The sequence below is a fragment of the Budorcas taxicolor genome, chromosome 8 (genome assembly GCF_023091745.1).
Source record: "Budorcas taxicolor isolate Tak-1 chromosome 8, Takin1.1, whole genome shotgun sequence".
Lineage (NCBI taxonomy): Eukaryota > Metazoa > Chordata > Mammalia > Artiodactyla > Bovidae > Budorcas > Budorcas taxicolor.
Window position 1 is genome coordinate 95419083 of NC_068917.1, and position 15225 is coordinate 95434307.

Sequence of the window (15225 nt, forward strand, 5' to 3'; positions counted from 1 at the left end):
TGGGCAATAATACCTTTTCTCACTCCTGTATCAGTTGATACCATAAAGATAACTTGGATTTCTACTGTCACCCAGCAGTAAGGAGATGCTCCTCCACTTTCATGCTGACTTGGCTTCGGAGAAGGCCTACTGGAATGTAAAAATTTTCATCCTTGCCAAGCAACAAAAAGTCCCTATGATGTCAGAAGAGGCCGTAAGGGGAGCAATAACAAGACATTCCTAACCTTCCCAGTCAGGGTAGTATCTGCAAAAGTCTAGAGATGTTCCAGAACTTCTACCCTTACCCAGCGCAGCAGTAATGAGGATTCCATCACTTTTGACAAGTATCAATCAACAGAGGCAGAGTAAGAAACCTGGACTTCAATTCCTATTCCCTTTCCCTGACAAAGCTGTCAGAGAAAGACAGATTAAATGCAATACGTAATAAATGCCAGTCTTATAATAGCCAGAGTGAGAAAAAAATCACCCATATTACAGAAATTAAGGAAAATTACAACTTGAATCAGGATTGCCAGGAGAAATATCAATGACCTCAGATATACAGATGACACCACCCTTATGGCAGAAAGTGAAGAGGAACTAAAAAGCCTCTTAATGAAAGTGGAAGAGGAGAGTGAAAAAGTTGGCTTAAAGCTCAACATTCAGAAAACAAAGATCATGGCATCTGGTCCCATCACTTCATGGCAAATAGATGAGGAAACAGTGGAAACAGTGTCAGATTTTACTTTTGGGGGGCTCCAAAATCACTGCAGATGATGTTTGCAGCCATGAAATTAAAAGACACTTACTCCTTGGAAGGAAAGTTATGACCAACCTAGATAGCATATTCAAAAGCAGAGGCATTACTTTGCCAACAAAGGTCCATCTAGTCAAGGTTATGGTTTTTCCAGTGGTCATGTATGGATGTGAGAGTTGGACTGTGAAGAAAGCTGAGCACCGAAGAACTGATGTTTTTGAACTGTGGTGTTGGAGAAGACTCTTGAGAGTCCCTTGGACTGCAAGGAGATCCAACCAGTCCATTCTGAAGGAGATCAGCCCTGGGTGTTCTTTGGAAGGAATGATGCTAAAGCTGAAACTCCAATATTTTGAGCACCTCATGTGAAGAGCTGACTTATTGGAAAGGACTCTGATGCTGGGAGGGATTGGAGGCAGGAGGAGAAGGGGACAACAGAGGATGAGATGGCCGGATGGCATCACTGACTTGACGGACTTGAGTCTGAGTAGACTCTGGGAGTTCATGATGGACATGGAGGCCTGGCGTGCTGCAGTTCATGGGATCGCAAAGAGTTGGACATGACTGAGTGACTGAACTGACTAACTGAACTCACAACTTGAATGAAAAAGACCCAAAACCTAGATAATAGAAATTTTGAAATATCTAACATTGTTTTTAAAAACCCATCACAAAAGTGTTCAACAAGCAATTGTGAACATAAATGAAACAAATGATTTAAGGTTTCAGCAAAAAAAAACAGTGTCAGCAGAGAAACATAATACTTAATAAAGAGCCAGTTTAAAACCAGAAAATTTAAAACTAAAAATACAATACTCCTCCACACATGCTCATACAAATTAAATGCTGGCTTTAACAGCAGAATGGTGCACAAAGAACAAATCAGAGACCTATTAAAAGAGAACAATGAATTACCCAATCCAAACAAGAGCCAGGAAATCAGTTAAAAAAAAAAAAAAAAAGAGAGAGAGAGAGTAAACAGAGCTTTTTGGAACCTGTGGGAAGTATAACAAAAGACCTAACACTTACTTTATTGGATTCCAGCAACAACAAGAGAAAGAAGGTGAAATTGAAAAGGTACTTAAAGAAATAAAGGAATTAAACTTCCCAAATTTGGCAAAAGGCATAAATCTACAGATTCAAGAAGCTAAACTTTTAATAAACACAGTAAGATTCTCTGCAAGGCCATCAGAATTGTAGTTTGAAAAATGAAAGGCAAAAGAAATACATTGAAAGGAGGCAGAGAATTGATATCTAACCTGAAACCAATTTAAAAGACAGAATTTCTCAAAGGAAACCATGGAGGCCAGGAGAGGCATAGTAAGTTTTAAATACTTCAAGAAAAGAACCACCAAACTGGAATTCTATATCCAGTGAAAATAATCTACATGATGAAATAAAACTAAGTGAATTTATTTGCAACAGGCAGAATTAAGTCCCTTACTCTTAATTTATATTTGTTCCTACAAAAATCCAAGTGTATATCTACATATATGTATTTTTAGATGCACTTTCATGTACATATATATATATATATATATACATATGCATATATATATATGCATATATGTAAGTGTGTGTGTGTGTTTGTGTGTGTACTCTTCAGCTTGGTCAACTATTCCTGTATATAAAACTTCATCTTCTATTATCAGCATGCATATAGATTTTTTTCTTCTTTTTCTTCAAATGAAATATGCTGCTGTACATAATTCAGCTTAATTACATAACAAGTTGCTAAACATATCTGGCACCTGTTATCATAAACAAATGTTTATAAATTTAAGAAATCTTAGTTCCATAAAAAAAACTCTTTTGCTTCTGTTATTTGAAATTCACACACACACTTACTACTCTTTGAGACCCCTGTCTCTCAAAAATCTCACTGGGAATATATCCATAATCGACAGGAACTGTGTCCAAGAATGTCATCTGTTGTCAATGAATGAGATGCAGATCACTTCCTTTCTCCCAAACCAATTGCTTAGGTTTTTCAAAACACAATTTTCTATTCCAGAATAAGAGCAAAAAATTAAAGTAGAAAAAAAAAAAAAAGAAACTAAAATTAATTATACAATTATGTTTACTTTTAGGAATCATACATTTCTTTTGCTAGAGGTTTTAATCCTTACTAGTTCTGTCAATTTTTGTGTAACTCGTGATTAGAAATTATATTTTCCTATATCAAATATAACATTGGTTTAAAATACATTAAAACATAATAACACATTTCAAATGTTAACACCAAATCCAATTTAAGGTCATTTTGTGTTTCAGGTCTGATTTGCAATTCAAATTCCAAAACTGAATACACAAATCAAATGACAGTTGAAATAAAAACTTAGTACTTTAAATTTATTTCTCCATTATTAGCCTAGTCCTGGAGCAGAAGAGAAATTCTATAAATATATTGACTAAAACATGAATGAGGATATTGCCTCAAACCTAAAATGGCATGAGAGAATTTTTTAAGCTCTATAATTTAAAAATTCTGAATGTTTCTAGCCTGGCAACTAAAACATTTATATTCAGAGGTTCAGTTCAGTTCAGTTCAGTCGTTCAGTCATGTCTGACTCTTTGCGACCCCATGAATCGCAGCATGCCAGGCCTCCCTGTCCATCACCAACTCCTAGAGTTCACTCAGACTCACGTCTTTGGAGTCAAAGATGTCATCCAGCCATCTCATCCACTGTTGTCCCCTTCTCCTCCTGCCCCCAATCTCTCCCAGCATCAGAGTCTTTTCCAATGAGTCAACTCTTCTCAAGAGGTGGCCAAAGTACTGGAGTTTCAGCTTTAGCATCATTCCTTCCAAAGAAATCCCAGGGCTGATCTCCTTCAGAATGGACTGGTTGGATCTCCTTGCAGTCCAAGGGACTCTCAAGAGTCTTCTCCAACACGACAGTTCAAACACATCAATTCTTCGGTGCTCAGCCTTCTTCACAGTCCAACTCTCACATCCATGCATGACCACAGGAATATCCATAGCCTTGACTATTCAGAGGTAGAGGACCAAAAATGAATGTGACTGGTGAAAACTTTACAGATTTGATATAACAGTTACACTTTCAAATGTTTAAAAATTCTACACTTTAAAGGAAATGTATATTTTTTTAAAAGGCTAAGCATGAAACAACTTGAATGTCTAAATTAAGATCATGGTCTAGGATGTTTTATATAAGATTTTGACTAGTTCTTAATTTCTTTGGTACCCACCCTGGTAAATAATCAGGTTCTCTGATGTCTCCCATTTGGCTGTTTACCAAAATGCTTATGGTAAGCTTATTTTTCTAAGTTAATTACTTCTTGTTCTGACTACCAATACGCTTATACCATCAGCTCCACCTAATTCTTTCTGGAAGGAGACTACTGAGCTAATTGAACCATATTTCTAATGTTGCTAATAATTTAATGAGCTCATCCTCTCAGATAATATACTTGCATTTAAAAAGGAAAATAAAATGTCTTAGTAGAAGAAATGACTACTGTTGTGATTTCAAACAGATTGTGAATATTAAGGTACTTTAAGTGAAGTTCTCTGGAAAGATATGTTTGTGTTTGTTGAATGAGAAATGTTACTGACAATTAGTTCAAAAATATGTTTAGAGAAATTAATTCCTGTTTGTAGTCATTTTAATAAAAATTTTCCAAAAATCTAGGCAAAAATTCTCCATTTGATCTAGGTAAAATGACATACAGTAAGCAAAAATTTGGGAGAATAAAACTTTAAGTGATTTGCAGTTGGGGTGAAATGATCAGTTATTTATACAATTATATTTTTAGCCCAGATTTTGAGTTCTATCAGCTCCTTAGTTTCACTTTTTATAGACTTACTGGGGGCCATAGTTCACATATGATAAATATCATGTATTTAAATTATATAGTATGATAAGTTTGATATGTCTATAAAAATGTTAAATCATTACTAAAATCATATTTGCTACCTCCCAAAACTTCCATTTATCCTTTTGCAATTTGTTCCTCTTGCTTCCTATCCCTATGAACAGTCCTTTGGCATTTACTAATCTGCTTTGTCTCTAGAAAAAGTGTGCATTTTACAGAATTCCCCCAAACAGAATCATACAGTACATAATATATTTCATTGGTATAATTACTTTCATTATTATTGTTGTATGTATTAATAGTTTATTCTTTTGAGTGGCTGAGTTGTGTTGTATAGCTAGACCATACTCTGTTTATTCACTTGTTAATGGATATTTTTACAGCTTTTCACTTTTCGCCTATTTCAAATAAAGTTGCTAAAATATGTATACAGTTTTTGGTATGTATACAGTTTTTGGTATATGCTTCAATTTATATTTAGTTGTAGCAGTGTTAGTTGCTCAATTGTGCCCAACTCTTTGTGACCCCATGGACTGCAGCCAGCCAGACTCCATGAGATTTTCCAGGCAAGGATACTGGAGTGGGTTGCCATTTCCTTCTTATCTAGCAGTGAAATGGTTGGATATTATGGAAGTTATATAAATACTATTTAAAAATAAACAGTTTTAGAAAAACAAACAAAAAAATTACAAAGATGATTCAGGAAGTTCTCATAAACCTCACACCTGGAGTCCCTTCCCTATTTTCCAATGCATGTAAAGATTATGCTTACACCACTCTATAATCTAAGTATATAAAAGCAATATGTCTAATAAAATGTATATACCTTCATTAAAATATTTTATTGCTACAACAGATTTAGGATCATCTGAAGCTTCAGAAAGCCATAATATTTTTGCTGGTAGAGAGTCTTGTCTTGATATTGATTGTTGCTGACTGATCAGAATGGTGGTTGTTGAAGGCTGGGGTGGCTGTAGAAATCTCATAATATTAAACAGCAATGAAGTTTGCCCCAGCAATTGACTCTTCATGAAATATTGTTTATAGCATATGAAGCTATTTGATAGTATGTTAGTCACAGTAGAACTTCTTTCAAAATTGGAGTTAGTCCCCTCAAAACCTCAAGCTGATTTATCAATTAAGTTTATGTAATATTCTAAATCCTTTGCTATAATTTCAACAATATTTACAGCATCTCCACTGTGAACAGAATCCATCTCAAGTAACCACCTTCTTTGCTCATGATTAAGAAGCAACTCCTCATTCATTTTTCTCATGAGATTGTAGCAATTCAGTCACATATTTAGGCTTCCATTTTGAGTTCTCTTGCTATTTCCACCACTTTGAATTCCTCAAAATCATCCATGAGGCTAGTAGTCAACTTCTCCCAAATTCCTGTTTATGTTGCTATTTTGACCTTTTCATATTAATCATGATTGTACTTATGGGCATCTAGAATGGTGAATCCTTTCAATAACATCTTCAGTTGACTTTCCCCAGATCCATCATAAGAATTACAATCTATGGCAGCTATATCTTTATAAAAGATATTTATTAATTAATAAGGCTGAAAGCCAAAATTGCTCCTTGTACAATGGACTGCCAAATGGATGTCGTGTCATCAGGCATGAAAACAAAATGGATCTTACTGTATGTCTCCATCACAGCTCTTAAGTGACCAGGTGTGCTGTCAATGAACAGTAATATTTTGATTTTTTTTTTTTTCTGAGCAGTTATTCTCAACTGCAGGCTTTAATATTTGGCAAACCATGTTGTCAAGAGATGTGCTGTCATCCAGGGTTTGTTGTTCTTTTTATAGATCATAGGGAGAATAGATTTAGCATAGTTTTGCTTTTTTTTTCAATTAAAGCAATTTATCCCATTTTGTTAGAAGTGAACATAACTTTTATTTTTATTTTCTTTCATATTTTTATTTTTAATGGGATATAGTTGCTTTACAAGGTTGTGCTAGTCTCTACTGTATAGCAAAGTGAATTAGCTATACATATACACATATGCTCTCCTTTTTGGATTTCCTTCCCATTTAGGTCACCACAGAGTATTGAGTAGAGTTTCCTGTGCTATTCAGTAGGTTCTCATTAATTATCTATTTTATACATTGTATCAATAGTGTTCTTAATGGCCCTGGGATTTTCAGAATAGTACATGAGCATTGGCTGCCGGGAGCCACCACGGGAGATCCCACCCATGACAAGGTCATGTGGAAGAGAACTGTTAAGCAAGGCTTCAGAACTCAACAGGCTCCCTAGGCTTTCTGGAGCATCTACCCCAAAACCAGAATCTGTCTGTTTTACTATTTCATGACTTTCACCAACTCCTCTGACATTAACCTTTCTCTGGAGAAAATCAACTTAGGGCTATAGCTAATAAGTCTCCTGGACATGAGAGAAATATTTCAAATCAAACCCCCTCTGTTAGCATTTTAGCTTGCTTGGCAGGTATATCCAGACCCTTGCAGCTACACATATGATTATTTACATCCTCCCAACTGTGAGAGGCACAGAAAGCCTAAAACATAGAGCCTTTCAAAGAGTTAAAAGTTATTAGAGTAGTGCTAGGCATAGGATTTCATTATTGGGCCAATGCTTGTTGCTAAGTTCCCATATCTCTTATCCACTGTGTACCTGGGAGTGCATTAGTTAACATAGTTAAAAAGTAAGAAAAACAAGTGTAGCCTTGAAATTAACCACATCAGACTTTTGAGCTAATTGGTTCTTTCTTGTAACTCAATGTGCATTTGCTTCGTGAGAAATGTAACTTGTTTAATACTTTTTGAGGCTGACATAGATTAAAAATATAAGAAAAAACATTTCAAGGGAAAATAAGTTTTCTGGTTGAGAAGACTTTATCAAAAGAGGGTCATAAATTGTTCACAGGTCTCCAAGGCCAGAAGATAATGTACACAATATTGTTTATGGGAAAGGTTTGCAGAAAAATCCTGGTTTTGATAAAGACAAAACAGATGTAATGTTTGGGCTGACTCTGTATGACTTTGCATCTTTCATTTCCCTCTATGTACAAGTAAAGGTATAAAAGACCCTTTTAAAAATAAAAACAATGGGCCTCGCTTAAAGAAGCTTGGTCACCCCGTGTTTTTCTTTTTTTCTCTTTTTTTTTCTCTCTTACTTTCTTTTTCAGGCTGATCTCTTGAAACATAGAGGCTCTCTGTGTTCACTTATCTGCCCGGGTTTCTAAGACCTGAACGGAAAGACGTTCTGCGTCTTCACTCCCTCGGGAGACCGGGAAGGCACCTGTGGCCTCCGTGAACAGGGCAAACTTCTTGTCTCGAAGTTTTATTGGCTTGCCATGTAAACCAAGAAATATCAGCCTCTTTCTCTCCTCTATTTTCTTATCTACAATATTCTTTCCTTATCTTTCCCTAAATCATCCGCCAATGCCGTTTCCTTCAGGTTCCCCTAGATCCTGTGGGGGCTAGACCCTGGCAATTGGCCTCAACTAAAAATCATCACCTGAATTAGCCCCTAGAAGAAGAATCAGCCTCTTTTGAAGCTTTAAAACCAGGCATTAACTTCTCCTCCCTTGCTATCAAAGTCCTAAATGGCATCTTCTTCTAATACAAGGTTGCTTGATCTACATTAAAAATCTGTTTACTGCAGTCACTGTCATTTGATTGTCTTGGCTAGATATTCTGGATAACGTGCTGAACTTCTCCATCAGCACTTGCTGCTTCTCATTGCACTTTTACATGATGGAGACAGCCTTTTTCCTTAAACCTCATGAACCAGCCTCTGCTAGCAATAAACTTTTCTTCTGCAGCTTCCTCAACTCATTCAACATGCACAGAATTGAAGAAAGTTAGGGAATTGCTCTGAACTAGGCACTGGCTTAAGGGAATGTTGTGGTTGGTTTGATCTTCTATTCAGACCATTACTTTCTCCATATCAGCATATATGATGCCTCACTTTTAATTTGCTTCAGTAACTTTTCTTTTGCATTCAAAACTTGGCTAACTGTTTGGTACCAGAGGCCCAACTTTTAGGCTATTTCATCTTTCAAAATACTTTCATCACTAAGCTTATCACTTCTGGATTTTGACTTACAGTGAGATTCTTAAAATAAGTGACATAAAGCAACAGTCCTTTAACTTAAACACTGAGGCTGCAATGGGGTTATTAATTCACCTAATTTCATCATAAGCATGCCTTGGAGATATTGTGGTTTTAGTTCTAGATCACCAAAATAAAATAAATATCACAATAAAGCAAGTCAGAAATGTTTTGATACCCAGTGCATATAAAATTTATTTTCACACTATACTGTAGCCTATTAAGTATACAATAGTATTCTGTCTAAAAGCACTGTTTTGCTGTTGTTGGTTAGTCACTAAGTAGTGTTCAATTCTTTTGTGATCCCATGGACTGTAGCCCACCAGGCTCCTCTGTCCATGAGATTGCCAAGCAAGAATACCAGAGTGGGTTACCATTCCCTTTTCTAGGGGGTCTTCCTGACCAGGGATCAAACCTGCATCTCCTGCATTGCAGGTGGATTCTTTACCACTGAGCCACCTTGGAAGCCCAAAAGCACTGTACCTACCTTAATTCAAAATAGTTTATTACTAAAAATGATGCTCCCCAGGTGGTGCAGTGGTAAAGAATCTGCCTGCCAACGCAAGAGACACAAGAGACACAGGGTCCGATCCCTGGGTCAGGAGTGAGAAGGTCTCCTGGAGTAGGAAATGGCAACCCACTCCAGTATTCTTGCCTGGAATAGTCCATGGACAGAGGAGCCTGGCAGGCTACACTCCATGGAGTTGCAAAGAGTTGGACACAACTGAGCATGCATTTATGCCACACACTAAATGCATGCCTGCCACATTACTAAAAATGCTAAATAACATCTAGCCTTTGGAAAGCTACAATTTTTCTTTTGGTAGTAACATCAAAAATTACTGATCACAGACCACTATAACAATTATAACAGTAAATAAAATGTTTGATATAGCACAGGCATTACCAAAATGTGACACAGAGACAGATAAGTAAATACTGTTGGAGAAAATGGTGTAGGTAGACTTGCTGGATGCACATTTGCCACAAACTGTTAGTTTGCAAAAAAAAAAAAAAAAGGAAAGAAGTACCTAAGAAACTCAATAAAGCAAAGCATAATAAGATGAAGATGCCTATATGATTTCTAAATATCTTCTCCTGGTCTATTGCCTGACTTTCATTTTCTAATGGTGATTTTCAAAGACCAGAAACTGCTAACTTTGATGATTTTCTACTTATCATAACTTTTCCTCTTTTATGGGGTTATGTATTTGGTGTTTTACCTACTAAACCTTTGTCTATCCCATTATATGTATATAACTGAGAGTCCTTTGGACTGCAAGGAGATATAACCAGTCCATTCTAGAGGAGATCAATCCTGGATGTTTATTGGAAGGACTGATGTTGAAGCTGAAACTCCAATACTTTGGCCACCTGATGCGAATAGCTGACTCATTTGAAAAGACCCTGATGCCGGGAAAGATTAAGGGAAGGAGGAGAAGAGGATGACAGAGGACGAGATGGTTGGATTGCATCACCGACTCAATGGACATGAGTTTGGGTAAACTTCGGGAGTTGGTGATGGACAGGGAAGGCTGGCGTGCTGCAGTTCATGGCATCGCAAAGAGTTGGACATGACTGAGCGACTGAACTGAACTGATCCAATTATATGTGTGTGTGTGTATATATACACACACACATATAAATATACATATTGTTTTACAGATTCTTTTCCATTATAAGTTATGACAATATAACGGATATATTGTCCTGTGCCATACAGTAAATCTTTATAGTTTATCTATTTTATACATAGTTGTGTGAGTTAATCCAATACTCCTAATTAATCCCTCCCACCAGCTTTATTTTTGAGCTAGCATTAAGTAGAATGTGATGTAAAACACAGGCAATCTGCTAAGAAATTGCAAAGACAGAAATAAATCTCATACTTATATAACTCAGTCAGATACAACCCATTTCACAAATGTTCTCAAAATATATAATAACTAGTCCTCAGGCAAGACCACTTGACATGTGTGTCACATGTGGTTCATCCCCATTTCACCAGACAGTTAGACTGGTCACCTGTGCTTGCTAATTGGCTTTATTTAAAGTAAAAATAAACTTCTCATGTCATTATGACAGTAGGCACTTTTGCCACTTTGGCTGAGGTGCCTGCTTAAGTTAGGTTTCTGCCCTCCCTCAGAAACTGAAAAAATACATGTACTCTCTTCCTTGATGACTACATTTCAAAAAGATGTTTCTCAGGTCCTGGAGAAAGACAGCTGTGGCTGTGAGGATATTATCTCTAAGCAACAAGAGATCCTGATAAGGATTGACCCAGGGTAGGAGCTCAGTACGTTTTAGCAGTGAAATCTGGAGTCTCTGGAAAAAGGCTTATTCAGCTTTTGAAAAGATTTACATATTTTTGTAGTTTTGATTGCACAAATTTTTCCTTTGCTTGGTTAAGTTTATTCTGAAGTATTTTATTGTTTTTGGTGTTTTATGAATGTGGGGGATTTCTTTATTTTATTTTTTCAGATGCTTTACCATTAGTGGTATGAATACTATTGATTTCTGTTTTTTGATTTTGTATCTCGCTGCTTTACTAAAGTTAATTCCAACAGTCTTTTGACTGATTCTTTTTAATTTTCTATATATAGGTGGCTCAGACAGTAAAGCGTCTGTCTACAATGTGGGAGACCTGGGTTCCATCCCTGGGTCGGGAAGATCCGCTGGAGAAGGAAATGACAATCCACTCCAGTACTATTGCCTGGAAAATCCCATGAACAGAGGAGCCTGGTAGGCTACAGTCCATGGGGTTGCAAAGAGTCGGACATGACTGAATGACTTTACTTTCACTTATGATTAGCAAATAATGACAAAAATATATAAAACTTCACTGAAACAAATTGAAGACATAAGCAAATGTAAGTATACCCCATGTTTGTGAATCATAAACATTAATACTGTTAAAATGGCCACCTTACCCAAAGTCATCTACAGGTTCAATGTAATTCCTATCAAAATACTAAAGACATTATTCATAGAAATAGAAGACACAATTCTAAAATGTGTTTAAACCGCAAAAGATCCTGAAGAGCCAAAGCAATTCTGAGGAAAAAGAACAAAGCTGGAGGCATCACATTTCTAGATAACAAACTACACTGCAAAGCCATAAAAATAAAAATAATATGTTTCTGACACAAAAATAGATGCATCAACCACTGGAGCAGAATAGAGAGCCCACAATTAAATCCAGGCATACACAGTCACTTTGATGAAGGAAACAAGAACAACCAATGGGAGAAAGATAGTCCCTTCAAGGAATGCTGTTCAGAAAACTGGAGAAACATCTGCAAGCAATGAAATGGGGCCCCTATCTCACACTACCCACAAAAATTGACTGGGAATAAATCAAAGACTTAAGCATAAAAGATATGATACCACAAAGTTCTTAGAAGAAAACATAGGGGAAAAGTTAATCACTATTGGTCTTGGCAATAAGTTTTGGGGGCACTATGTCAAAAACACAAATAGTGAAAGAAAAAATTAAAAATAGGATTACATCAAACTCAGAACTGTACAGCAAATGGAACAATTAGCAAATTATATACTGGATAAGACATTATAATCCAAAATATCTGGTCCCATCACTTCATGGCAAATAGATGGGGAAACAGTGGAAACAGTGGCTGACTATTTTTCTGGGCTCCAAAATCACTGCAGATGGTGATTGCAGCCATGTAATTAAAAGACGGTTGCTCCTTGGGAGGAAAGTTACAGCCAACCTAGACAGCATATTAAAAAGCAGAGACATTACTTTGCCGATAAAGATCTGTCTAGTCAAGGCTATGGTTTTTCCAGTAGTCATGTATGGATGTGAGAGTTGGACGGTAAAGAAAGCTGAGCCCCAAAGCATTGATGTTTTTGAACTGTGGTGTTGGAGAAGACTCTTGAGAGTCCCTTGGACTGCCAGGACATCCAACCAGTCCATCCTAAAGATCAGTCCTGGGTGTTCATTGGAGGGACTGATGCTGAAGCTGAAACACCAATACTTTGGCCACCTGATGTGAAAAGCTGACTCATTTGAAAAGACCCTGATGCTGGGAAAGATGAGGGCAGAAGGAGAAGGGGATGACAGAGGATGAGATAGTTGGATGGCATCACCGACATAATGGACATAGATTTGGGTGGATTCCAGGAGTTGGTGATGGACAGGGAGGCCTGTGGGCTGTGGTTCATGGGATCACAAAGAGTCAGACACGACTAAGTGATTGAACTGAACTGATATACAGAACTGTCAACTCAATAACAGTACCAAAAAGCAACTGAATTAAAAAAACATACATAAGAATTAAACTAAAGAAGAAAGAAATGACAACACACTCCAGCATTCTTGGAAATTTCATGGACCAAGGATCCATGGACTATGGTCTATGAGATTGCAAAAAGTTGGACACAACTTAGCAACTAAACAACAAGAACAAGAATTAAATAAACATTTCTTCGTAAAGGACATTGAAGTGGTCAAGAGATATGAAAAGGTGCTCAACATTACTAAACATCAGAAAAATGGAAATCAGAACAGCAATGAGACATCCACTTCACACGTGATGAATGGCTACCATCAAGAAAACAAGAGATAACAGGTGCTATCAAGGATGTGGTGAAAAGAGAAGCTTTATGAATTATTGTTAGAAATGCAAATTGGTGTGACTAGTATGGAAGGCAATATGGTGATTTCTCAAAATATTAAAAATAGACTCACCATACCATCTAGATTTCTACTTCTAAAGAAATACTAAAGGGAATGAAAACAGAATTTCAATTATATATAGGTGCCTCCAAGTTTATCACATCATTATTGACAATGGCCAAAATACAAAAAAAAAGTCCATCAACAGATTAAAGGATAATGAGCTGTTGATAATGAGTTCTTGAGACTTTTTAATGCTTGAAGTAGTATTCTCATTAATATTAAAACAATTTTTATAATACAAATTTAAATAATCCTTCTGCTTCTTGACATTGGAATATTTTGACCTTTGTGTAGATGTATTTTCATGGTTTTACTCAAAACTGGGTAAAGTTTTTCATCACTTATTCAATTTATTTTTGTCTTCTTTCCTCCTTTTAGAAACCCCAGGAACATTTATACTAATCTGAAATTGTCCAACAACTCACTGATCAGTTCAGTTCAGCTGTTCAGTCATGTCCCACTCTTTGCGACCCCACGGACTGCAGTATGCCAGACTTGAATGTCCATCACCAACTCCTGGAGCTTGCTCAAACTCATGGCCATCCAACAGGTAATGCCATCTAACTATCTCATCCTCTGTTGTCCCCTTCTTTTCCTGTCCTCAGTCGTTTCCAGCATCAGGGTCTTTTCCAATGAGTCAGGTGGCCAAAGTATTGGAGCTTCAGCTTTAGCATCAGTCCTTCCAATGAATACTCAAGACTGATACTGATACTCAGTTCAACAAAAGACTCACTGATACTTAATTCATTTTTGTTGCTGTTGGAGCTTTTTTTCCTTTGAATTTTAATTTGGGTAGTTTCTATTGCTACAATTTCAAATTAACTTACTTTTCCTTTTACAATGTTTAATTTGCTATTAAAAACACTTTATTCTTATATCAAATATTGCAGCTTTCATTTTAAGCAGCTTATTTTTATTTCTGTCATATCTATAGTTTATATGCATAAGACATTTATGTCCATGCAAGTGCCTGTTCTGTGAGTTCTCCTTTGAGTCACTTTTTAATAACTTACTGTTTCCCTTGTTAATTAATATATCAAATCAAATAGTTGGCATTAGTTCACCTTATATTTGGGTAGTAGGGATTTTTACCTATTTAAAAATTATCACTTAAAAAAGTATAAGTGTAATATTCTATTGAGTGGACTATTTTTAACTACTGCCCTATCAATGAATATTTGGATTTTTTTTATTTTTGCAATTTCAGATTGATCATGTCTTTTTCATGTACATGGCTTATTTATTCTACTTTAAAACTTTTATTTAGGGAAAAGTACAAAATACATATCAATCAGTTCAGTTCAATCGCTCAGTCATATCCAACTCTGTGACCCCGTGAACTGCAGCACTCCAGGCCTCCCTGTCCATCGCCAACTCCTGGAGTTTACTCAAACTCATGCCCATTGAGTCGGTGATGCCATCCAACCATCTCATCCTCTATCATCCCCTTCTTCTCCTGCCTTCAACCTTTCCCAGCATCAGTTCAATTCAGTTCAGTCGCTCAGTCATGTCCAACTCTTTGCAACCCCATGAATCTCAGCACACCAGGCCTCCCTGTCCATCACCAACTCCCAGAGTCCACTCAAACCCAGGTCCATTGAGTCAGTGATGCCATCCAACCATCTCATCCTCTATCGTCCCCTTCATCTCCTGCCCTTAATCTTTCCTAGCATCAGGGTCTTTTCAAATGAGTCAGCTCTTTGCATCAGGTGGCCAAAGTGTGAGTTATAGCTTCAAAATCAGTCCTTCCAATGAACACCCAGGATTGATCTCTTTTAGGATGGACAAATCAAAAGAAATAATCCTTTTTGAAGCTCATTATACAAATTGCTTGAATTGGACTTTAGTTGTTAGTAACTCAACTT